The sequence below is a fragment of the Erythrolamprus reginae genome, chromosome 1 (assembly GCF_031021105.1).
Source record: "Erythrolamprus reginae isolate rEryReg1 chromosome 1, rEryReg1.hap1, whole genome shotgun sequence".
NCBI lineage: Eukaryota > Metazoa > Chordata > Lepidosauria > Squamata > Dipsadidae > Erythrolamprus > Erythrolamprus reginae.
The window spans coordinates 116,200,183-116,226,824 of record NC_091950.1 but is presented as its reverse complement, the minus strand read 5'-3'; positions in this window follow the sequence as shown (position 1 = coordinate 116,226,824).

The following is a 26,642-nucleotide window of genomic DNA, read 5'->3' as shown; positions in this document are numbered from 1 at the left end:
TTTTGACCGCTTGTTTTTCTAAGTCGCTACCTGCCTGCGAGCTGGTCACTTTAGATGTTCCTGATTATCAAACAAAGAGCTGTTATCCTTTCATCGGCCTCTAGCCTCTGATTTAACAATTTCCTTTCCACTCTCCTTTTGTTTCTGAAGATTTTTGATCATCTTAGCTGCTAAAGAATTCTTAGAAACTCAAAAACCTTCGAATACTAAAGCATTTTTTCACAAAAAACCCCACGTTGGCATTTTTATGATCCCACAATGCCAGCTGTATTTGAGAACTAAGATGGATTAATTGCAATAAACCTCTATTTCATTATGATTTACTTATTAGTAATAACTTATTATGATTTGTTACGTGTCAGGATTTGGCATTTTTATCCACTTATTGAGCCCTTCCCAAAGAGTTAGGATAGGCAGATATTGTTATTTGATGGTATTAAAGATATTATTACAGGATGTAAGCTATTCCAAATAAATCTGCTTTTTGCAATTGACTGGGGGTGATTTTGTTTTTGTCTATGATTAACAGACTAACAGATTTGGGCGCTCCAGATTTATTGGGATTGCTGTTAATATTGCTACTGTTGGTACTATCTTCATGGTTTGTTTTTTTTTTTGCCACAGTTAAGGTCTTTTTCTCCAGTTCTTTTTCTTCTCTTCTTCCATCTTCATGTACTGTATTTTTCGGACTATAAGATGCACCAAAATATAAGACACACCTTAGTTTGTGGGGAGGAAAATAGAGGAAAGAATCTGCTTACCAGGCATTCATCTGGCTAGCGTCCTTAGTCTGGTCAGCTTCAGCAGGTTATTTTATCCCCTGGTTATGGCTTTAAAAAACTTGATTCAGAGAGAGTAACAATGAAAGAGCTTGCAATCCAGTAAAAGCTGGGAACATCATTAGCACTTGGAAAGAAATATTCAGAGCAAGTAGAGCAATGAAAGAAACCCTGCAAAGACTTAGGGCTTGGAAAACATTCTTTGCAAAGAGTAACAATGAAAGACTAACCCACAACATTTTACTCTCAGACTATCCACAGTTGACCTCTCCAGATTCCTAAGAGGTCAGTAAGGGACGTGCATAAATGCACTAGCGTGCCTCCCGTCCCCTGTCCTATTGTCTCTCCTATATCTCATATAGAATATCTACTATTCTTCTATTCTAATCCTCTTATACTACTCTCATAATGTCCTTCTATTCTCTAATTGATACCTTCTATTCCTAAATTTTCACTTCTATTCTTCCTCTAATATATTTTACTCAAGTATAACCTCTATAACCTTCATTGTGTATTGTTGTGTATTGGACTAAATAAATAAATAAATGAATGAATGAATGAATGAATGAATGAATAAGCAAGCTTGCAAGCTGGTAACATCGTTAGCACCTGGTTAGGGTTGGAAAGAAAGTTATTGGGAGCAAGTTAGAGCAATGAAAAAAACTTGCAAATACTTAGAGCTTGGAAAACATTCTTCGCAGAGAGAAACAATGAAAGAACTTGCAAGGCTGGAAAGTTAGCTAGCACCTAGTTAGGACTGGGGGGGGGGGATGCTACATTCAGAGTATGAAACACACCCAAATTATCAGCCTCTTTTAGGGAGGAAAAAGTGTGGCTTATACTCAGAAAAATACAGTATGTATGTATGTATGTATGTATGTATGTATGTATGTATGTATTAATGTATGTATGTATGTATGTATGTATGTATGTATGTATGTAAGTACGTACTATATGTGTGTGTGTTTCTTTATTTTATTTTATTTACTTTATTTAATAAAGTTTATATGGCTTCCCAGTGACGCTGGGCAGCTTACAAAAATATTGCCAGATCCACTTTCCAGACTTTTTTTTTTCTCATTGACAATTGTGGCAGATGCTTGTCTGTTTGAACTCTAAAGTCTCAGACTGCTTCATTTTCTTCATTTTCTGTTGTTTTATCTGTTTCGTGATCCCAGCAATGCTTTCTTGCAGGGAAATTGTACCACTCTTGCTACTTTGTCATGCCATGTTAATGGGCTGCTTTCATAACCCATTAAAATATAGTACAGTTCAAATAACAATACAATAATAATAAAAATACAAATAAATACTACTATTAAGAATACAGTGATATACAAATAACACACACACACAAACACACACAAACACACACAAACACACACTGATATTACAAATATAGGAGGAATATCCGCTTTGGGTCTTTTTTAACAGGCATATGATTTGCCATTCAATCTGGATTTTAAATCCACATTAATATAAAAATTGGATTAAGTCATGGATCTTCCTAGATCACTGGATTCTATCTATTTCAGTGAAAGCAAAGAAAGAGAATTCATTATAGACTAACTTTGCAGATAAACTTTTAAATTCAAGTTACAGAAAAGTGCACCCTCTTGCGTTTATTTGAGAAAATACACATAGATTAAATCTCAACTGTTTTATTAATACAAATTTAAGTTGTCAGTCATCAAAAGACAAAAATAGATAAAAATAAAATTCTAATCAAAATAAAATTACCAGATTCTCTATCTGTTAACTGCAGAGTTTCCAACTTTAGCTGAAACCGGTTTTAAAGATTTCCCCCACTTACTTAATAAACATCTGACACACTAGCATGCGTCACATATGTGAGTATTTTTCGATATACAATTAACAGAAACACCTTCTCAGAAGGCAGAATCCAAATCTCCAACATTTAGTTGAACTAATAACAAGCCGCTCCGAGTCTTCGGAGAGGGGCAGCATACAAATCTAATAAGTAAGTAAGTAAGTACGTAAGTAAGTAAGTAAGTAAGTAAGTAAGTAAGTAAGTAAGTAAGTAAGTAAGTAAGTAAGTACGTACGTACGTACGTAAGTAAGTAAGTAAGTAAGTAAGTAAGTAAGTAAGTAAGTAAATAAATAAATAAATAAATAAATAAATAAATAGATTAAAATGTTTGTTGGGGTATATGATGAATAATCTTTATTTTTCATTATCCAACCATTCCTTTTCATACATAAATACACAGGCAGATAGACACAAACTCCCTCTCTCTCTTTCCCTCTCCTTCCCTCTATCTTTCTCTCTCTCTCTCTCCCCTCTCTCCCCTCTCTCTGGAGAAGAGGAGAGGGAAGGCGAAAGAAAAGGAAACGAAAGAAAATGAAAGGGAAGGAAAGGAAGGGAAAGGTGAAGAAAAAGAAAGATAAGAAAAAGAAAAGAAAAGAAAGAAAAGAAAAGAGAAAAGAAAAAAGAAAAGAAAGAGATTGAAGATGAGAAAAAGGAAATGTAGGCTGCCAGGCCAGTACCTGCTTTCAGATGAGGTCAGTAGGTCTATCTGTCTGTCTCTATTCTGTCTGTGTATATTCTGTCTGTCTGTCCGTCCGTCCGTCCGCCCGCCCACCCACCCACCCTATCTATCTATCTATCTATCTATCTATCTATCTATCTATCTATCTATCTATCTATCTATCTATCTATCTATCTATCATCTATCATCTATCATCTATCATCTATCATCTATCATCTATCATCTATCTATCTATCTATCTATCTATCTATCATCTATCTATTTATCATCTATCATCTATCTATCTATCTATCATCTATCTTCTATCTATCTATCTATCTATCTATCTATCTATCTATCTATCTATCATCTATCATCTATCATCTATCATCTATCATCTATCATCTATCATCTATCATCTATCATCTATCATCTATCATCTATCATCTATCTATCTATCTATCTATCATCTATCTTCTATCTATCTATCTATCTATCTATCTATCTATCTATCATCTATCTATCTATCTATCTATCTATCTATCTTCTATCTTTCTATCTATCTATCTATCTATCTATCTATCTATCTATCTATCTATCTATCATCTATCTATCTATTTATCTATCTATCTATCTTCTATCTATCTATCTATCTATCTATCTATCATCTATCTATCTATCTATCTATCATCTATCTATCTATCTATCTATCTATCTATCTATCTATCATCTATCTATCTATCTATCTATCTATCTATCATCTATCTATCTATCTATCTATCTATCTATCATCTATCATCTATCATCTATCATCTATCATCTATCATCTATCATATATCATCTATCTATCTATCTATCTATCTATCTATCTATCTATCTATCTATCTATCTATCTATCTATCATCTATCTTCTATCTATCTATCTATCTATCTATCTATCTATCTATCTATCTATCTATCTATCTATCTATCTATCTATCTATCATCTATCATCTATCTATCTATCTATCTATCTATCTTCTATCTATCTATCTATCTATCTATCTATCATCTATCTATCTATCTATCTATCTATCTATCTTCTATCTATCTATCTATCTATCTATCTATCTATCATCTATCTATCTATCTATCTATCATCTATCTATCTATCTATCTATCTATCTATCTATCTATCATCTATCTATCTATCTATCTATCTATCTATCTATCTACCTACCTACCTACCTACCTACCTATCTATCTATCTATCTATCTACCTACCTACCTACCTATCTAATTATACCTACCTACTACCTATCTATCAGGGTAGCTCATGTGATTATGGGTGGTTTACAACCAGTTAAAATGGCGCAAGCTTCTGTATGAATAATTAATAAATCCTGCAGTCCACTGAATACATAACCAAATGAAAATGAGCTCCCTTAACCACCTGGTCCAATGTCTGGGAGAATAGCCTTCGTAGCCTTACAAAAGACCAAGGTAGGGACTAGCTGTATCTTAGGAGATAAGCTATTCTGCAAGGCAGGCACAGTGAGAGGAAAAGCATGCCTCCTGGATCGCACCAGATGGCACTGTTTAATAGAAGGGGTTCAAAATCACCCTGACCCTATCAGACCTTATGGGATGGGTGGAAATAACAGACCATCAGTTCCACAAATAATCAACCTCTTAGGTCAGTGATGGCGAACCTATGGCATGGGTGCCACAGGTGGCACGCGAAGCCATATCTGCTGGCACACAAGCTGTTGCCCTAGATTAGCTCCAACATATGTATGTGTGCTGGTCTGCTGATTTTTGGCTTGCACAGACGCTCTGGGAGAGCGTTTTTGGCTTCCAGAGAGCCTACGGGGGTGGGGGAGGGAGTTTTTACCCTCTCCCGACTCCAGGGAAGACTTTGGAGCTTGGGGAGGGCAAACCATGAGCCTAATGGGCCCACCAGAAGTTGGGAAATAGGCCTCCAGAGGGGCTCCATGGGGCAGGGGAAGCTGTTTTCGCCCTCCCAATGCAGTGAATTATGGGTGTGGGCACTCGCGCATTCACAATAACGCACGCCCATGCTTTTTCAGCACCCGAAGGAAAAAAGGTTTGCCGTCACTGTCTTAAATAACAATTAAAATGTTGAATTGCTCTTGGAAGGCTATTATTTTGTTTCACATTCCCTTCCTTCACTTGTCTTGTTGCCAATCATTTTTCTTTGGGAATGTAGTAATAACCATTAAAGGAGAATGTTAGCATTTAGCAATAGCATTTAGACTTATGTACCATTTCATGGTGCTTTTTATACAGCCCCTCTAAACAGTTTACAGAATCAGCATATGGCCTCCAACAATCTGGGTCCTCATTTTACCCACCTTGGAAGGATGGAAAGCTGAGTCCACCTTGAGCCAATGGTGAGATTTGAATTGCTGAACTACAGCTAGCTATTAGCCGAAGTAACCTGCAGTGCTGCACTCTAACCACTATGCCACCCCACATATTTATAGCTCAGGGTTGATATGATGACTCTTTGGTACTCTCTGAGCTTGCTTGTTTTCTTGCCCAAACTAGAACTGATGATGTTACCTGGTCTGGGTAATGAAGAATAATGCAAGGTAATGCAAGAAATTAACCATGCTTATTAGAGAGCACCAAGAACATAGTAAGCTTTTGAGACAGTTTAATGGGATAATATTTCTTTTGTCTATCACAATAGTTCTGCAGGAGCTCAATTGAACAATGAATGACAGATGCATGCATAAGACAGGTCACATAAAATATATTTAATATTTTGGACTAGTTAGAATTAGAAACAAACATTTGAACCAAATCACTGGGTATTTAAAACCGTAACTGTTATATTTCCTTTCCATTCTGTTTTGCATATTTAGGATGGAGTAGATTTTAAACGGTATGATTTAATGAGGAGGAAGTGTGATTTCAGAAGTTCTTGAAACTTGAGAAAGTTCTCATATTCAATTCAAAGCAGCTTTTTAAAAATGGTTGCCATTTTGTTTTATCCAAATAGTTTAAAACAAGATTAAATATTGGTTTATATAGTAGGAGAACTTTTCAAACACTATGCAAGACTGTCCACCCTTTTCTCTGGAGTTGTTCCATTTAGCCAAAGTACTTTTAAGGATAAGTGGGATGCAGATTGCAGCTTTTGTTTGTAAAGGGGGCAGCCTGTTAAAAGAACATAACAGTATCCTGTTTCAAATTGACATCCATTCTAAAGCCAGCTGTCATTGACAGAGTGTATTGTGGTGATACAGCAATGTTTTTTCTAGCAGAAAGGGTAATAAGCAGGCTATTAATTCATTCTTAATAGCATGGAATGTGAAGGTGAACAATTAATCCCAAGGAAGTGACATCAAGCCCAAGAGAAGAGTGAGCGCTTTAGATGGAAATAAAAAAAATATTTCAGGGGCAAGGATAAATTTCAACTGGAGTATTTTGTATGGCAACTTTAATCTGAAGATAATTTTTAAAAAAAAACAAACAAACCTAAAAATGGCTTTTTCATAAACACCTACCACAGAATCAATTGGATTACATTTTTCTCTATTATTTTGGCAATTTTGAGTCTTTCATAAAACCAAAAAGAGTAAGTAGCCATTGTAAAAGTGAATTGGTGATAGTCGAATGCTGGGTAGGCCAAAGCATTAGTAGCAAATATCTATCAGATTGAAAGGAACCTTGGTTATATGCAGTAAAGATTGGGTAAACTGAACAGGAAAATTATTTCTTTTCCTATTCTTTACATTTTATTATATGTTTTAATCATCCCAATCTATGTAGAGTTCTCTGAGCATAAGTATTTGAAACATCAAAAATTAAAACAAAAGAGATAAAAGTAAAAAAATAAAAATGGTGGGATCCAGAAATTCCTAACTTGGGAAAAATCATTAAATCTTAAGACTATCTAACAAAATGCTTGGGAGACCAGCCCGAGATAAACATTTGAAAGTGTCTTTATTCATTTCAGATGATCTTTTTTAAAAAAAAGGCCTCAATGAAATTAATTTATTTGAACAGACTTTTCTGCATATTGATGATCCTCATTTGGCATTTGAAAACATGATTTGAGTAGAGGCATGAGAGAATATGACATTCAGGCAAATCCAAGAAGATGCAAGCTTTCAGGTACTTTTCTTGTAGTTCTAAAGCTCTGATCCAACTTAAAGTGAGACTGGACAGCTCACAGCTCTACAGCTGCAAATAGTCTCAAAAACTTCCTCTAATGTCTTTCAATCCATGGCTGTCAAGCCAGCATACCACACCGTAATGCAATGAGTGAGGGTTTTCTATTTGGACCGGTAAAAGGGGCTCATCAATTGTTGTTTCATTTTATTTTTTTGCAAGACCCTTTGCAAGTGGAGTCTCTGTTGGGCCTTTCTGGCTACCTGGGTCATGTTGATTTTCCAGGTGAGATTATTATTATTATTATTTATTATTATTATTTATTAGATTTGTATTCCGCCCCTCTCCGGAGACTCGGGGCGGCTCACAACAGTAATAAAAACAGTATAACAATGGGACAAATCTAATAATAAAAATATATAAAAACCCCAATAATTAAAAACCATACAGCACATACACACCAAACATGAAATATAAAAAGCCTGGGGGAGATGTCTTAGTTCCCCCATGCCTTGTGATATAGGTGGGTCTTGAGTAACTTGCGAAAGGCAAGGAGGGTGGGGGCAATCCTAATCTCTAGGGGGAGTTGGTTCTAGAGGGTCGGGGCCGCCACAGAGAAGGCTCTTCCCCTGGGGCCCACCAAATGACATTGTTTGGTCGACGGGACCCGGAGAAGGCCAACTCTTTTCTGAGAGAGACTCCCAGGAATTTAAAGGAGGAAACTCTCTCCACACAAAGTGCTGTAAAGCACTGTGAAGCAGTATGTATGTCATCTGCACCTCTATAACAGCTTGGTTTGGTTTTGCAACCCAACAAGCTAGACAGACCCAGACTTCAGGGGATAATCAGAATTGCATAAAAAACAATTGCTACCAATCTGCCTTCCATTGAGGACTTCTATACTGCACGAATCAAAAAGAGGGCTGTGAAAATATTCACTGACCCCTCGCATTCTGGACACAAACTGTTTCAACTCCTACCCTCCAAATGACGCTACAAAGCACTGCACACCAAGACAACTAGACACAAGAACAGTTTTTTTCCTGAATGCCATCACTATGCTAAACAAATAATTCCCTCAACACTGTCAAACTATTTACTAAGTCTGCACTACTATTAATCTTCTCATCATTCCCATCACCCATATTCTCGCACAAATGACTGCATAGCTGCAACTTTGTTGCTTGTATCTTTACAATTTATATTGACTGGTTCCTAATATGATTTGATTTCTTATTTGTAACCAGATTATCATTAAGTGTTGTACCTTATGATTCTTGATGAATGTATCTTTTCTTTTGTGTACACTGAGAGCATATGTGCCAAGACAAATTCCTTGTGTGTCCAATCACACTTGGTCAATAAAATTCTATTCTGTTCTGTTCTGCTCCACTCTACTATACCATATTCTACTCTATTCTACTCTACTCTATTCTATTCGCTATTTCTATTTGTTGCCTCTGAAGCCTCCTCGGGAAGGTAGAAAAACAATTAAAGGCCATAGAGGAGGAAAGACTGAGAAGTTAAAGAGATATGTGGAAAAGAGAGACATAGTCCTAAAACTGAAGTAAATCTGAGAAAAACACTCAAGATAACCTATCATGATTCTGTTTAGTATAAGATGTGACAGAGGGAAAACTTGTTGTAATACCTTACAACAAACATTCCTGGAATCTCTGCAACATCTGTTTCTTGACCTATCTTATCTCAAAGGGGTGATTCGATGATGCATTGCTTAAAATTGTAGCAAAGTTTATACAAACATTGTACTTTCAGTATTATATGCATGTAATATAAAGTAATCAAAAAGAAAAAAGTCAGGAAATTTTACCATCAGCTATGAGAGTCACATTTCTGCCTTTTCCCTTTTTTGGATTCCTTACAAAATTACAAGACAAGTAATGAACTAGATTTAATATGATTAGGGTACATCAGAACTACATTTTCTGCCTCCTAAAATTTTTATTTCTAGTTTAAAACAATAGTTCCTGGGATGATTGGATGGTAGGCAGTGGGGAAAAAGATGTATTAAAATTCTCAAAACCTATCATGTGCACAATAGGAAAGATCAAAAGCAATATGAGAAAATATTATTTTACTGAAAGAGTAGTAGATCCTTGGAACAAACTTCCAGCAGACGTGGTTGATAAATCCACAGAAACTGAATTTAAACATGCCTGGGATAAACATATATCCATCCTAAGATAAAATACAGAAAATAGTATAAGGGCAGACTAGATGGACCATGAGGTCTTTTTCTGCCGTCAGACTTCTATGGTTCTATGTTTCTATGTTTTTTGCTGAAAAGGTAATGCAGGCATCACTGAGGACAATAGTGGGGTGAGCCATGAAGAATTTCAAAGCTCTACATGGTGCTGCATGAGTTATAAAAATGGAAAATTGAAGAGATGAGGGATTTAGATCACATCTCTACTGCTTATGCCATTCCTCTATGTAAAGAGGCCTCGGTAAACCAAACTGTTTATTACAGACACATGCCAGACAAGGCAGGTACAAGCTTAGCGAGCAAAACAGAATACAGGCTTATATATGAACGAGCTGCCTGAGGCAGCACCCAATCCACACAGAGAGAAACTTCCCGCTTACATTGTAACTAGGGACGGGCGGCCAATCATTACCTTGGATAGGGATGCCTATCGCACGGCTCTAATCTGCGGCTGTAACTGAGCAGATACTGCACTCCTATCCCTTTCGTTGACACATACATAATCATTCAAGTATTCCGGCCTCTTACAAATCCTTCCGGACTGCCGTGGCTCTATAGATTCCTCGGCTCTGGCCTCAGGGGCAGTCACTCTGGCTTCCTTGCCTGGAAGCGGAAAAGCTTCCTCCGATATGTCAGTTTCTTCAAACCTTTTGGTCGGGTTTAAACTCTCCCCCAGGACTTCCCCGGGGTGGCCCCAATCCCTTCCATCACCCGAACTCTTTCCAATGTCTAAACGGATCTGGTCCAAATGTCTTCTCCATACCCGGCCATCACTTAAAATGACTTCAAAAGACCTAGGACCCAACTCCCTGCTTATTATTCCTTCCACCCAATTCTGTCCGCCAGAATATGAGCGTGCCAACACCGCATCTCCCACTTTTACCTTCCTCGCTGGGTTTTCCGGCCATGGCACTGACTGGGAATACTAGGGATGGAGCCTATCCAAAACTATCCGAAGTTTGCGACCCATTAATAACTCCGCCGGGGTTTTGCCGGTAGCCACGCAGGGAGTAGAGTGCTGCGCTAATAGTAAATCTGCCAACCTTTTCTACCATGAGCCCTGTGGCATCTTTTTGAGGGAGTCCTTGACCGAACGAACTGCCCGTTCTGCTTGGCCATTACTGGCCGGATGCCAAGGCGATGTCAGGGCGTGCCTGATGCCCACCGATGCCAGGAACGACTCGAACAGCACCGCCGTAAACTGCGGCCCGTTGTCCGAGACTAAGAGGTCTGGAAACCCATGTATGGCAAATAACATCATCAATGCCTGAATGATCGCCTGGGACTGAGTTGACCTTAGGTGGACGACCTCCACCCACTTGGAGTGCGCGTCCACGACAACCAGGAACATCTGCCCCATGAACGGGCCGGCCAAATCTATATGTAGACGAGCCCATGGTCCCGCAGGCGGCTCCCATGCCAGCGGCTCGGCCCGGGGGGGAAATGGCCGGTTCTCCTGGCATATTCTGCACGCCGCCACCTTTTGCTCCACCTCCCTGTCCAGCCCCGGCCACCACACATAATCCCGAGCCAGGCTTTTCATGCGCACGATACCTGGGTGGCTATCATGCAGAAGTGCCAACACCTGGCTGCGCAGTTTACTCGGAATCACTACCCTACACCCCCTCAGCAGGATACCTTTTTCCACGGAGAATTCAGTCTGACATCTGAGGAAGGGAACATATTCTTCGGCTGGGGCAGAAACTGGCCACCCCCTCAACACCTATTGCCTTACCTGGGATAAGGTGAAGTCCCGCCCTGTTTCCCATGCCACATCGGATGCAGAGGGTGAAAACTGAGCATGCAGGTGCAGGGTCAATTAGGACATCGGCCAAGGGGCACCTACTGAGGGCGTCTGCATGAGCTATATTGCACCCGGGTTTGTAGGACAAGGTGTAATTATAGTTTGCCAGGAAAACGATCCAATGTGACATTCTGGGGGACAACACAATCGGACTTTGCCGGGTGCCAGATAATAGTCCTAATAAAGGCTGGTGATCGGTCACTAGTTCAAAATGACGGCCATACAGGTAGTCGTGGAACCTACGGATTCCCGCTATCAAAGCCAATGCCTCCTTATCTATATGACCGTAGTTCCTCTCCGCCTTGGCTAAAGTGCGGGGAAAAAAATGCCAGGGGGGCTTTAGTACCGTTTGGCAATCTGTGGCTCAAGACTGCGCCCACCCCATATTGTGAAGTGTCACATGTGAGCACTAAGGGCAACCCAGGTGAGTATTGTGCCAGGACATTGTTAGAGGTAAGTATTTCCTTGACCCCCTTGAATGCGACTTCCTCCCTTTCCCCCAATGCCAATTGGAATGTTTATCCAGCAGCCGGTGTAAAGGTTCGGCCACCGATGCCTTATGCGGGATGAAGACCGCATATAAATTCAGCAGTCCTAGGAAAGCCTGGAGTTCCACCTTAGACTGTGGCCTGGGGGCGTCCCTGATGGCTCGAGTCTTATCAGGGGTCGGGTGGATTCCCTGTCCATCCACAGTAAAGCCCAGGAACTCCACCTGGGGAACACCAAACACACATTTCTTGGCTTTCAGCTTCAGGCCCGCGTCCCTGAACTTGGACAAGACCTTCCTCACCCGTGTCATTAATTCGTCTATGGAACTCCCTGACACTAGGACGTCATCAAAGTACGGCACCGTCCCATCCAGCCCATATAACAGCCGCTCCATCAAACCTTGGAATATCCCTGGGGCAATGGAAACTCCGAATTGCAATCTATTGCATTTGAATACCCCCCGATGGGTTATAATGGACTGGGCCTCTGCTGTTAAAGAATCGACGGGAAGCTGCTGGTAAGCTTGACAGAGATCAAGCTTCGCAAACACCCGACCCTCCCCCAGAGTGTGCAGTAACTGTTGCACTACAGGCAGGGGGTATGAATGGTGGGCCAATGCTCTGTTCACGGAACACTTGTAGTCCCCACACAATCTGATACCACCATCCCCCTTGAATGCAATCACCACCGGGGTCTCCCACACCGCTTGATCTACTTGCTTCAAAACCCCCTGAGCAATCAGTCTGTCCAATTCAGCATCCACTTTCGGTCGGAGGGGAATAGGCACACGGCGGGCTTTTAAACGAACCGCTGGAACTTGCGGATCCAAACTAAAAGAAATCGGGGTCCCCATATAACACCCCAAATTGCTGTCAAAGACGGTAGGAAATTCCCGTGCCAACTTGTCAAAACCCGACTCCCCCTTTACTACATTTACCCCTATAACTGAGAGTCCAACAGAAGTGAACCAGTCTAGTCCTAGGAGGTTTGCAAATGGTCCACCCACCACATTGAGTGGTAATCTGCCAGCAAAAGACTTGAAGCGGACTGCAAAACGACCTTCGCTGAGAAGTGGAATCGGAGCTCCTTGGTAGTCCCTCAGGCTCAACGCGCAGGGCTGCAGGTGACTCTTGCTCATGGCTGGAAAACAACGCTTCAGGGTAGCCCAAGAAACTAACGAATGAGCCGAGCCCGTGTCCACCTGCATGTGGCACCTTGAGCTACCCAGTTGAACCACAACTGAAATGTTTTCGGCAGAATCGGACGTCTTCCTGACATAAGTAGGAGATGGATGAGGGCGGCTGTAAACAGCATTGCAGTCCTCCCTCCGACCCGGGAGAAATCTCCGTTGTCCCCGGGGGTTGAAGCTTTGGAACTCCCTCTGCTCTTTGAACGCGGTCGTAGGAGATCTGCGAGAGCGGCAGACCCTGGCAAGGTGGCCTTTAGCGCCACAGCGCCAACACGCCACGTCCCGGGACGGGCAACTGGACCTAAAATGACTATCCCCACATCCACGGCAAGGTGACAGCGGGGGACGGGGGCGCCCAGCAGGCAGTTCTCGAGCTCGATTTGCAGCTAGCCTGCAAACTTCTTCTTCCTCCGCCCCCACAGTGCTCTCCTCGTCCGGGGAAACTTTGGGCTTATCCACTACACTAGGTGCTTTTTGTGTGATATTTATGGAGCTGTCCATCATGGCCAATGATTGAGTGGATAACTCGAAAGCGCGAGCCTCCGCCAGCGCCGCCTGAAATGTCAAGTCCCGGATAGCCAGGAGATGCCGCTTGAGGCGACCATCTCGCACTCCGAAAACTAATCTATCCAGTAGGTAGTCATTAAGATCCACGAATTCACAATATAAAGCCGCTCGGCGGAGAGCGGCCACAAAGTCATTAATTGACTCCCCCTCGGCTTGGTTTCGCTGATAGAATTTATAACGCCGCGCACACCGTGAAGGGGCAGGGGCATAATGGTCTTGTAACATCTTCAAAAAATCCTCCCAAGGCACATCATGGATGGAAACTGGGGCAAACAAGGCACGAGCTGTCTCGAACATGTCAGGGCCACAAAACCCCAGAAAATAGGACCTCTTTCTATCCCCTGAAATCTTCATGTATCCATTGGAGATCAGGAAGCAATCGAAGCGGGCGACATAAGAGTCCCACGTCTCCCCTTGAGGATCAAAGGGGGCAAATGTTAATTGTACAGACATCCTGACTTACTGTCACAACTGTCAGTCTTCCGCGACAGGCTCACTTCCTCGTCGCCAGTGTAAAGAGGCCTCGGTAAACCAAACTGTTTATTACAGACACATGCCAGACAAGGCAGGTACAAGCTTAGCGAGCAAAACAGAATACAGGCTTATATATGAACGAGCTGCCTGAGGCAGCACCCAATCCACACAGAGAGAAACTTCCCGCTTACATTGTAACTAGGGACGGGCGGCCAATCAGTACCTTGGATAGGGACACCTATTGCACTGCTCTAATCTGCGGCTGTAACTGAGCAGATACTGCACTCTATACCAGGGGTGTCAAACTAGTGGCCTACAGGCTGGATGTATGACACACAGGCCATGCCCATCTCAGCTCTGCAAAGGGAAAAACATTGTGAAATGTCACGGTTAAGGCAATGTGACACAGCGAGATTGACACCATTGCTCTATCAAATTGTCTCATGTCTGGTGAAAACCAGCTCTGAAGGGCTCCTTGGGTTTCACCTAATTAAAAGTATTTTTTCCACTCATTCTCAAACAATCAGTCACACGACCCAATAAAAGCTGGTAACATCACTCCTCCTTCCTCCAGCCAGGTGTGAGAACATCCTTGGTTCCCAGGGATAAGTGTACTTTATTTTGACTACACAACCCCAGTTATCTCTAATCTTCCCTTCCTATCCCTCGCTCCAGTGTGGCACTGAAGCTGCAAGATGGCTTTGGCTAGGCCAGCTTCAGGGCTGACACTATATACAGGACATAACTAGAATCATTTATTTAGATTTACATTTAATAAGCATTTTAGGAATCTCTGATAGATTTACAAAGAGGTTATTCAAAACGCTATTTTGTTAGTTTGCATTTCTGTTCTTGGAAGCTACTCCTATAGCTGGAAAAAACTTGTTTGGGTAACTCTTTCCTGGACTTCAAGAGGTTGATGGAGCATAAAAAATAGGGGCTTTGGTGGTTTTATACAGGGAATTACCTTTTAAATTTAATTAAAGCTTCTTGCTAAACTGTGGTATGTAAATCTGATATGTTTCTGTTAATAAAGTCTACATTTTTCTTTATTTTAAACTGCAACCGGCATTTTTGATGGCTCTCTGCTATATTCTTCAGCAAATTGGCTAAATTGGGGATCATTTGATTGATTTAGCCTGGAGAATGATCTTACCTACATGTATATTTGATTGTTTGAATTTAGAGAGAGGAAAGTAAAAAAAAGAGTGGTGCAGTTTGTGTTTGTACTATTGTGTTCAGGCTCAGGTTGTGCTATTATAAATCATACAAACAGTGAGAGAATAACTGTCAAAGGATTATCTGTCTGTCTATCTATCTATCTATCTATCTATCTATCTATCTATCTATCTATCTACCTACCTACCTACCTACCTACCTACCTACCTACCTACCTACCTACCTACCATCTATCTATCTATCATCCATCTATCTATCTATCTATCTATCTATCTATCTATCTATCTATCTATCTATCTATCTATCTATCTATTAGATTTGGGAGTTCTGCAGCTTATCCCTGGCTTGTAACTACAGAGGTTCAGATCTTAGAAACATAGAAACATAGAAACATAGAAGTCTGACGGCAGAAAAAGACCTCATGGTCCATCTAGTCTGCCCTTATACTATTTTCTGTATTTTATCTTAGGATGGATATAGGTTTATCCCAGGCATGTTTAAATTCAGTTACTGTGGATTTATCTACCACGTCTGCTGGAAGTTTGTTCCAAGGATCTACTACTCTTTCAGTAAAATAATATTTTCTCATGTTGCTTTTGATCTTTCCCCCAACTAACTTCAGATTGTGTCCCCTTGTTCTTGTGTACACATCTTCCCTTTCTCATATACATAGATAAAAGACACAAGGTAGCAATAGGAAAACTCACCAAATTAAGGCCCGAGTGTTCCAGAGTGTGTTTATTTGAATATCTCAGTTTTAAATTCTATAGGTTTGCATATGCCTAATCGGTATTTATCTTTCCTGCTCAACAGATTCAAGGTCAGCAGCAAACAAGGCAAGAGGGAGCCAAAGGAAAAAGAGGTCAAAAAAGAACAAAGAAAGAATGGAGGAAATAATGGGTCTTACATTGAATAGCTCCCGCTGCCCTGAAAAGTGAACTAATTAGTTGGTTCTCATTTGCTACTGCTGGACAACACTGCTTTTACACAAGGCACAGAAATCAATTTCCCTGAGAAATATCAGGGCAGATTAATTCCCCTTCACTGGAATCATTCCACTGTAGACGATGTAGGTCATATATGTATGCCTGAATTGTTATTTCTAGAATGAACATCTGAAGAAATAATAATGGTGGCCAGAAATGAAAGTACCCAAACGACCCTTTTGGAAACTGGGTGAGCATTTTCGTTAATCCAACCCTGTTGTTATTCAGCTCATTTTATACTCAATCATTTATTCGATTAATTTGCTCCCATATGTTCTCCCACTGATAATTTACAGTATTCCCAATGGTCTTCCTAACCATGTTTCTCCCAATCAATATTTTTCCGCTTCAGTTCCAAGAAAGGGTGTGCAGTTGAATTTTCTGATCTCTACCAATGAGCCACGTGGAGGAAATTTTCTTTAGAGTCCCTAATGAAAAACTACTAGAAAGGTGAAAAAAAACATAATTCTTTGTATTATGTTGGTTATTCCACCCACAGTGATGCCATCAGAACCTGATCATTGAACTTCTCTGCTGGAGAAGCTTCAAAATCACACATATAATTGTTTTTTTAAAAGATCAATCTTTTAAATATAAAACTATTCATTTGTTTGTTTGTTCCTTCCTTCCTTCCTTCCTTCCTTCCTTCCTTCCTTCCTTCCTTCATTCATTCATTCATTCATTCATTCGGATGTAAAACTATCCAACAATGTTGTAGTTGGCTCGCAACCAGGCCCTCTGGCAATGGACTTTGAGCCTGATGACCTGGGTACATCTGGGCATGGTTGGCCTGTGTGGCTGCCGGAAGAGTCAGAAAGCAAGCCAGAGGAAGAGGGAGAGCCTGGGCGTGAGGAGCCTACAGAGGCTATAGAACCCCCAACTGGGATATGCCAGGGTTTGAGGATGAGGAGATAACGGACCCAATCCTGAATGTTTGGGTGAGAAGAACGCGGGGTGGCAGGGACAGTTAAGAAAGCTCAGAAAGAGGAAGTGAGCACAGCTGTGCATAGTCTGCACTCCCCGAGAATATAAAAGGGGAGGAGTTTGGAGGGTGTTCTTTGCAGGAAGCCAATGTTCATGCCTCCGGAGGAGAAAAGCCTGTGAAGAGTGTTTTTTGCCTGACAAACCTGGATACAGTAATGAGCATTCATAGGGATAAGATTGTGAGTAGACTTTTGGCTGAGAAGCAACTGTGTAGTACTTTATCTTATCTACTTGGCCTCACACCTGGATTTTGGCAGGGAAAAAGACATTGCTTTGGTTTGCGTTTGTGAAGTTTAACAATTGTCTCTGTAAAATAGACTCTGGTTCTTTTTGAAACCTATGTGTGTGAGTTTTCATTTAGAGCTAATTACTGGCCAGCTGCCATGCAAGACAGAACAAATATAATCAACAACACTGCTACCCTTCAAAAACACCTTGACTATGTATCAGAATGGTCAAACAAGTGGCAACAAAAAGAGCCTCTGTGGTCCAGTGGTTAGAGTGCAGTACTGCAAGCTACTTCTGCTGATCACCAGCTGCCAGCTGTTTGGCAGATTGAATCTCACCAGGCTCAAGGTTAACTCAGCCTTCCATCCTTCCGAGGTCAGTAAAATGAGGGCCCAGATTGTTGGGGGCAATACTCTCTGTAAACCGCTTAGATAGGGATGTAAAGCACTGGGAAGTGGTATATAAATCTGAATGCTATAACTGAAAATCTCAATCAACAAATGCTCGGTCTTATATATTGGCAAAAAAAATCAGAACACAAAATACAAACTAGATGATCATAACCTTGTTGATGATCATCATCCAGTTAAGGACCTTGGATCTCTAATGATATAAATGCCAGAGCCCACTGCAACAGCATCACCAAAAAAGCATTAAGAGTGGTTAACCTAATCTTGCATAGCTTCTGCTCTGGAATATTGCACTGTTAATCAGACCTAGAAAATTTTCTAATACATCTCATCTGTCTGGAGCCCGCACTACATATCGGACATTAATACAATTGAGAATGTCCAGAGATATTTCGTGAGAAATATTCTCATTCACTCCTCTATTCACAAAAGAATACCTTATGCTACCAGATTTGAAATTTTGGGCCTAGAAAATTTCGAACTATGTCACCTTCGATCTGACCTAAATGTAGCATGCAAAATTATCTGCTACAATGTCCTAATTGTCAATGACTACTTCAGCTTCAACATAAGCTGTTTGGCAATGTTACTCTTCTGAAGTGTTGCTAGCAGGTGGTTTAAGGAAGCAAAACTATTCCAGATAAATATGAACCATGGCTGAAATGTATCCCTGCTATACAGAATCACAGCTACTATTTTGATCATTCAGTCTGACACTATCACCCTTTGTAAATTATTCCGAGCACACCAGTGAAAATAATAAACCAAACTGTTTCTGTCTTCCATCCCAGAGATCAAGATAGTAAAATCTGATAATAAAGCTCAACTCAAACTAACTCTTCCTGTTGACAGCTCCAAAAATAAAGCTGATTAGACTGTTAAAAAGTACTTGTAGCTGTGCTTCCTATCAAAGAAGTAAAACAATTACTTTTTCTAGAGAAGAAAGAGTGTGTAATGATTTGAGAGGAGGTTATTTTTGAAGCCACTGAAAATGTAGGTGAAATGGAAACAGCCTAAAAAGCTAATACAATCCTTAGTTGCATAAACAGCGGCATAGAATAAAAATCCTATGCAGTATTAGTACCACTTTATAAATCCTTAGTAAGAACACACCTGGAATACTGCATCCAGTTTTGGTCTCTACAAAAAAGATGTTGAGACTTTGGGAAAAAGTGCAAAGAGCAACTAAGACGATTAAAGGCCTGGAGATAAGAACAAATGAAGAAACAGTTGCAGGATTTGGGTTTGACTATGGAGAAAAAGACTAGGGCGGGCATAATAGCAGTATTCCATTATTTGAGGGACTGCCATAAAGATAGGAGGAGGGGTTAAATTTATTTTTCAAAGCACCAGAGGACAGGACAAGAAACAATAAAGGAAAGGACACAAGGAGAGAAGCAACCTGGAATTAAGGAGAAACGTCCAGTGGAACAGTTTGCCTTCTGAAGTTGTGAATGCTCTGTCACTGGAGGTTTTTAAGTTCATCACTGGACTTGTCTGAAATAGTATAGGGCAGTGTTGGTGAACCTATGGCACGGGTGCCAAAAGTGGCACATGGAGCCATATCTGCTGGCACGCGAGCTTTTTATTTATTTATTTGTTTATTTTTATTTATTTATTTTGTCCAATACATAATGAAGGTTAATGAGATTAACCATGCAGAATATATATCAAAGAAAGGAAAGAAAGAAAGAAAGAAAGGAAGGAAGGAAGGATAGAAGTGAAGATGTAAGAATAAAATGCAATACATCAATGGAGGATAGTGGAAGAGCTATATGAGTGGAAGAAAAGAAATATGAGATATAGGAGAGACAATTGGACAGGGGATGGAAGGCACACGGATGCACTTATGCACGCCCCTTACTGACCTCTTAGAAATCTGGAAAGGTCAATCGTGGATAGTCTAAGGGAAAAATGTTGAGGGTTAGGGGTTGCTACTATGGAGTCTAGTAGTGAGTTCCACACTTTGACAACTCGATTGCTAAAGTCATATTTTTTTACAGTCAAGTTTGGAGCAGTTAATATTAAGCTTGAATCTGTTGTGTGCTCTTGTGTTGTTGTGGTTGAAGCTGAAGTAGTTTTTGACAGGCAGGGCATTGCAGCATATCATCTTGTGGGCAATACTTAGATCGTGTTTAAGGCATCATAGTTCTAAGCTTTCTAGACCCAGGATTGTAAGTCTAGTTTCGTAGGGTATTCTGTTTTGATTGGAGAAGTGAAGGGCTCTTCTTGTGAAGTATTTTTGGACATTTTCGAGGGTGTTGATGTCCGAGATGTGATATGGTTCCAGACAGATGAGCTATATTTGCCCTAGCTCAACTCCAACATGCATATGTGTGCCAGCCAGCTGATTTGTGACTAGCACAGAGGCTCTGGGAGGGCATTTTAGGCTTCCACAGAGCCTCTGTTGGAATGGGGGAGAGTGTTTTTACTCTCCCTCGGCTCCAGGGAAGACTTTGGAGCCTGGGGAGGGTGAAACAGGAGCCTACTGGGCCCACCAGAGGTGGGGGAAGCTGTTTTCGGCCTCCCCAGACATTGAATTATGGGTGTGGGCACTCGTGCATGCAGGATAGTGCATGCGCACAATCCTTTGGCACCTGAGGGCAAAAAGACTCTCCATGACCAGTATAGGGTCCCCTGCTTGAATAGTGTCTTAGACTAGAAGACCTCGAAGGTCCCTTCCAGCTCTATTCTGATTGATTGATTGATTGATTTAACTGTAGTGATTTGGAAAAAAAAAAAAGATTGTAAAATTGGGCAAGACTCACGTAACAACCACCTTGCTTAGTAATGAAAATTCTGGTTGTAATTCTGGTTCTGGGACAAGGATAATGATACAATGCACATAGGTTAATAAGTCATGCAGACGGGGGGGAGATGGACCCAGTTTCACCCCTATTCCAGATGCAAAAGCTACCTATGGAGAGTTTTCCAGAAAACGTTCACTGCTATAACACAAACATAAGCTACTATCTCCAAAGGGCAGGATATTTATGGCCTGATTTTTTTGAAAGTCAATTTTGAATAAATTCAGTTTATGTCACTGTGCTGTGCTGGACAGGCAGATACAAATGTAAACCAAGGGCTTCAGACTGAACCAGGAAAAGCAAATAGAATTTTGGGCGAGTAGTTTAGTCCAGTGATTTTTAACCTTTTTTGAGCCGCGGCACATTTTTTTACATTTACAAAATCCTGGGGCACACCACCAACCAAAATGACACAAAATGACACTCTAACACAGTACATATTATACACCATCAGGATAGACATAACCAGCTGAGGCTGAGGCTTCATCTACTGGTGGCAACATTTACCTCCAGTCCTGACCAGGATTAGAAATCGGGACCAGCTTCAAATACTCGCCGCGGCCACACAATGACAAGTGCGTGGAAGCCCCAGCGGGGACCTTCCTGGGTGCGGCTGAGAGGCGGCCTGCTATTGGTTCATCGCTAGTGGTCGGGATGAATCCTAGAAGGTGATTGGGTCAGTGAGTGTTCCCTGTGCCTCCACTCTTCCTGCCGCTGATAGCTGGAGGGATTATGAGGGGAATGTTTTTGTTTGGATGGAGGCAGCTGGCGGCTGGCCGGATAAATGGCCTCTGTGGGCCACATCTGGCAGGCGGGCCGTAGTTTGGGGACCCATGTTTAATTTCCCACGGCACACCTGACCATGTCTTACGGCACATTAGTGTTCCACGGCACACTGGTTGAAAAACACTGGTTTAGTCCATCTTATTCTACTGAGTTACAATTTCTTGATTTTTCTTAGTCGATCCACATCATCTAATAGGGCCAAAGTTATATATACTGCTCAAAAAAAATAAAGGGAACACTCAAAGAACACATCCTAGATCTGAATGAATAAAATATTCTCATTGAATACTTTGTTCTGTACAAAGTTGAATGTGCACAACAGCACGTGAAATTGTCAATGTCTTGCTTCCGAAGTGAACAGTTTGATTTCACAGAAGTTTGATTTACTTGGAATATTGTGTTGTGTTTCCTTTATTTTTTTTGAGCAGTGTACATTGTCTCAAGTCCTTTGCAGGAAGAAAAGCATATACATGAAATAAATATTAGCTTTATGAAGTAATAAGATCCTTTTTTAAAAAAAGATACAAAATAGTTTGGCCTACTGCACACCATACTTAGAATTGATTGGGGTCTAAGGAAAGTTTTAATATTGCATATGCCAGTTATGATTTATTTATGTTAGTGATAATTGCATTAAAAATGGCAGTACCTGCCGGGGAGCCGAGATATGCTTTTAATGCTCCCCACCCACCACAAATCAGGTAGTTAAAACTATACAACTGATTAATATTTCAAGAATAAGAAAGAGCAAGGCATTTAGCAACCTCCATTTATTCTAGGCTCTAGTACTACCGAGAAGAGTAATGCTGGTTAATTCTGTATTTACACTTAAAACTGCCTTTTGAGAGAAGGAATTAAATAGTTCTGCATGGCATTTCCACAGGTCAGAAGGATGTTTTCATTGAAGCAGTAAATTAGTCTCTGGCCATAATTCCCCATTTATAGCAAGACCAGGCTTTTTAAAATAGGTTTTCATTTTATGGATTTGAAAAAAGGAACATTTTAGCGAAGCTCATATAGAGTGATGATTTTTGGTTGCAAGCTAAGAGCTGACATGTTTTCCTTTAATTTAAAACCCCTGGAATGTAGCCAAAGTGCACTTTCTGCATGCAGTTTAAGGAATTTCCACTTGGTGGAGCTTTATGATTGAATTTTTAATATTTTATTAAATTTAAATATTTGCAATGCAGATCAGTGGGATAAACCAGAAAGAAAAGCTGTTTGTGAACATGTAATGGCAAATTGCTTGGATCTGTTTAGAAGTGCTAGTCAAAGAGGGCATGATCTGATTTGATTAAGTGAAAAATGTTTATTTTTAAAACATGACAACTAAACCTGGATGCTCCCTCACCCCTGCAGTATACATTATCTTCCATTGAGCGAGAAATTTATTTATTTATTTATTACTTAGATTTGTATGCCGCCCCTCTCCGAAGACTCGGGACGGCATACAAATCTAAAAACCCTCCAAAATGCAATGTGGTTTCCAACAGGACTCAGATTCTTTGTGTTTGGCAAACTTTCTGTTAAAAACATTTTCAGCTTTATTAAACCTTCAAAATAAAATAACAAACCCATCTCCACCTCCACACTTCCACTTTAGATGTCAACTTTAATGCTATTCAAAGACTACCATATCACATAATTAAACAAATAAGTAGTAACTATTTTGGACAGAAGTTATAATTATGGAACTGACCAAAGTCAAATTTAGTCTACATTTCTATCCCCTTAATAGCTGCAGGACTTCATGAGAATTTTTGATTCGCTGGGGAGAAAGATTATCTCTGATACGTTTAGAGCAATATTTATCACAAATGCTGAGGTTTATATCTATTCCCTATGCTAAGCTTTATGTTTTCTATTTTGAAACAAGCATGATCCAGTTCTTCCTTAGACACCTTGAAGGGTGTTCGATAAGAGATTAATGCATCCAGTGAACGGCTACCAAAATGTTTACTACCACACTATGGGAGTGGCTTATGCAGGACGCCCTGCATTTTCTTTCAACATCTTTTAGTGTAAATTTATTATTTATTTTATTTATTTATTAATCAGATTTGTATGCCGCCCCTCTCCGCAGACTTGGGGTGCTCTGGGGTGGAGCTGCATTTTCGCTACCCCACTGCGTTCCCCTCACCCATCTGGGCAGTAGCTAACCCCTGAATGCATCCCATCAATTTGCCCTGAACAAACTGAGTTAGCTGGTCTTCATTTCCTGAATCAATTCTATAACCATTTTGGGGGAAGGGAGATTTGCTTTTTTTGAGGTTAATTATACAATCTTCCGGTTACATATTTTTATTAGGAAAGTAAATTAAATTCTTTTAAGGACACTCTTGAAAAACCTTATCTGAACCCTGGTGATCAAAGATAGATACATCAACTAAGGTGCTAGTCTTGGATTGGGAAAAGCCATGGACAATCTATTACTTTGCTTTAAAACTCCCTGGATTGTTGTTTGGAAACCTTCAGCCCAACCAGCCTCACGGGATTATTATAACACATTGCTGCTAACTGTTTTTCAGACAAACCCACATAGTACACATTGGAATGGAACCAAAACTATATATCCTCAGCTTATAACCACAAATGAGCCCAAATTTCTATTAAGTGAGACATTTGTGAACTGAATTTTGCCCCATTTTGCGTCTTTAATTGCTTCAGTTGTCAAGTGAATCACTGCCATTAACTTTGCTTGTCAGAAGGTCACAAAAGCTGATCACATGATCTTGGGACACAACAACAATCATGGACATGAACCAGTTGCCAAATATCTGAATTTTGAACACATGATATAGTATATCACACAGAATAAAGGCAGACTAGATAGAAACATAGAAACATAGAATATTGACGGCAGAAAAAGACCTCATGGTCCATCTAGTCTTCCCTTATACTATTTCCTGTATTTTATTTTAGGATGGATATATGTTTATCCCAGGCATGTTTAAATTCAGACTGTGGATTTACCAACCACGTCTGATGGAAGCTTGTTCCAAAGATCTACTACTCTTTCAGTAAAATAATATTTTCTCATGTTGCTTTTGATCTTTCCCCCAACCAACCTCAGATTGTGTCCCCTTGTTCTTGTGTTCATTTTCCTAATAAAAACACTTCCCTCCTGAACCTTATTTAACCCTTTGCGGACCATTGAGGTCTTTTTCTGCCATCAATCTTCTATGTTTCTATGATCACCAGAGATCCCGGACAGGTCGTAAGTGTAAAAGATGGTCACAAGTCATTTTTTCAGTGCTGTTGTAACTTTGAATGATCATTAAATGAACTGTTGTAAATCAAGGACTACCTGTGCTTTGCAGGACTCTATTCTTCCCCCTTGTTACTTCTATCACCAGGACTCCAGTTCTAAAGTATTTTTCATGACATCAACATATAAAATTACCTACATGTTCCAGTAGTGAGTTCTAAATCCCATCACTACCAGTTCGCTTGCTCGGTTGCAATGCCTCCTGCTGCCACCGCTATCAGTTCACTGAACTGAGCCGAACCAGGAGCAACTCACAACTAATATGTTCCCATTCCTAATCAATATACTTTTTCCATCACCACAAACATCCACCTATATAAGCATCACCTACACATCTCCATTAACATATTAAAGAAGGAATTAGACATTGCACATTCTTGAATTAGTCCCTGGTCAGTGTTGGACTAATATTTATTTATTTTTATTTATTTATTTATTTTGTCCAATACACAATACATATTGAAGAGAATAGACATGAAATATTATATATAAAGAAAAGATATAAAAATAGAGGAGAAGATATACGAAAGGGAGAAAAGATATATGATATATGAGATAAGGAGAGACAATTGGACAGGGGACAAAAGGCACACTAGTGCACTTATGTACGCCCCTTACTGACCTCTTAGGAACCTGGAGAGGTCAATCATGGATAGTCTAAGAGAGAAATGTTGGGGGGTAGGGGTTGACACTACTGAGTCTGGTAATGAGTTCCATGCTTCAACAACTCGATTGCTAAAGTCATATTTTTTACAGTCAAGCTTTGAGCGATTAATATTAAGTTTGAATTTGTTGCATGCTCTTGTGTCATTGCGGTTGAAGCTGAAGTAGTCATTGATAGGCAGGACGTTGCAGCATATGATTTTGTGGGCAATACTTAGATTGTGTTTTAGGCGTCGTAGTTCTAAGCTTTCTATACCTAGGATTGATAGTCTGCTTTCGTAGGGCATTCTGTTTCGAGTGGAGGAGGGAACGGCTCTTCTGGTGAAGTATCTTTGGACATTTTCTAGGGTGTTGATGTCCGAGATGTGGTATGGGTTCCGGACAGATGAACTTTATTCAAGGATGGGTCTGGCAAAAGTTTTGTAGGCTCTGGTGAGTAGTGTGAGATTGCCGGAGCAGAAGCTGCGTAGGATCAGGTTAACCACTCTAGAAGCCTTTTTGGCGATATTGTTGCAGTGGGCTTTAGCACTTAGGTCATTTGATATTAGTATTCCAAGGTCTTTTACTGAGTGGGGGTTGGCTGTGAGATTTTGTTTATTCAGTTTATATATGCTAAGCATTCCATTTATTCTCATGTATGGTTTGCTTCCATCATATGCTGCTCTTTTCACAAGCGGCAACTAATAATATTATTTTTATTTCTGCAAAACATTCCCTAATTCAACCCTTATTTACTTTCACTATGACACACACATACAGTAAAGAAATGTACAGTAAATCTGGTGTGTGCGCCTCCCCTTTTTAGCATGAAACCACTCTGCATTTCCCAGAGTTTGCTTGCTGTCACCTCTAATTCCTTTCAACCAGAATTCTTCCAAAAGTCTTCCCAAGCATACTTAACTAATCCCCTTGGACTTTTTGCATTTATTCTTGCTACCTTGCCTTTTGTACAGGGGAACAATAACAGCATTCTTTCCATTGTCAGCAGATTCAGCCTTTACACAGCATAAACAACACACATCTATTATTTTAACATTTCTCCAGTTGCACTATTTACATTGAGTTTTTAATGTATAGGCGGTCCCTAGGTTGTTGCAGATTAATAACCCTATAATCATGAAATTTTTCACCTTTTTGGCAGCAGTCATTACTTCTTTTTCCACTATTTGTTATCTTCAATGCTAGCATTGA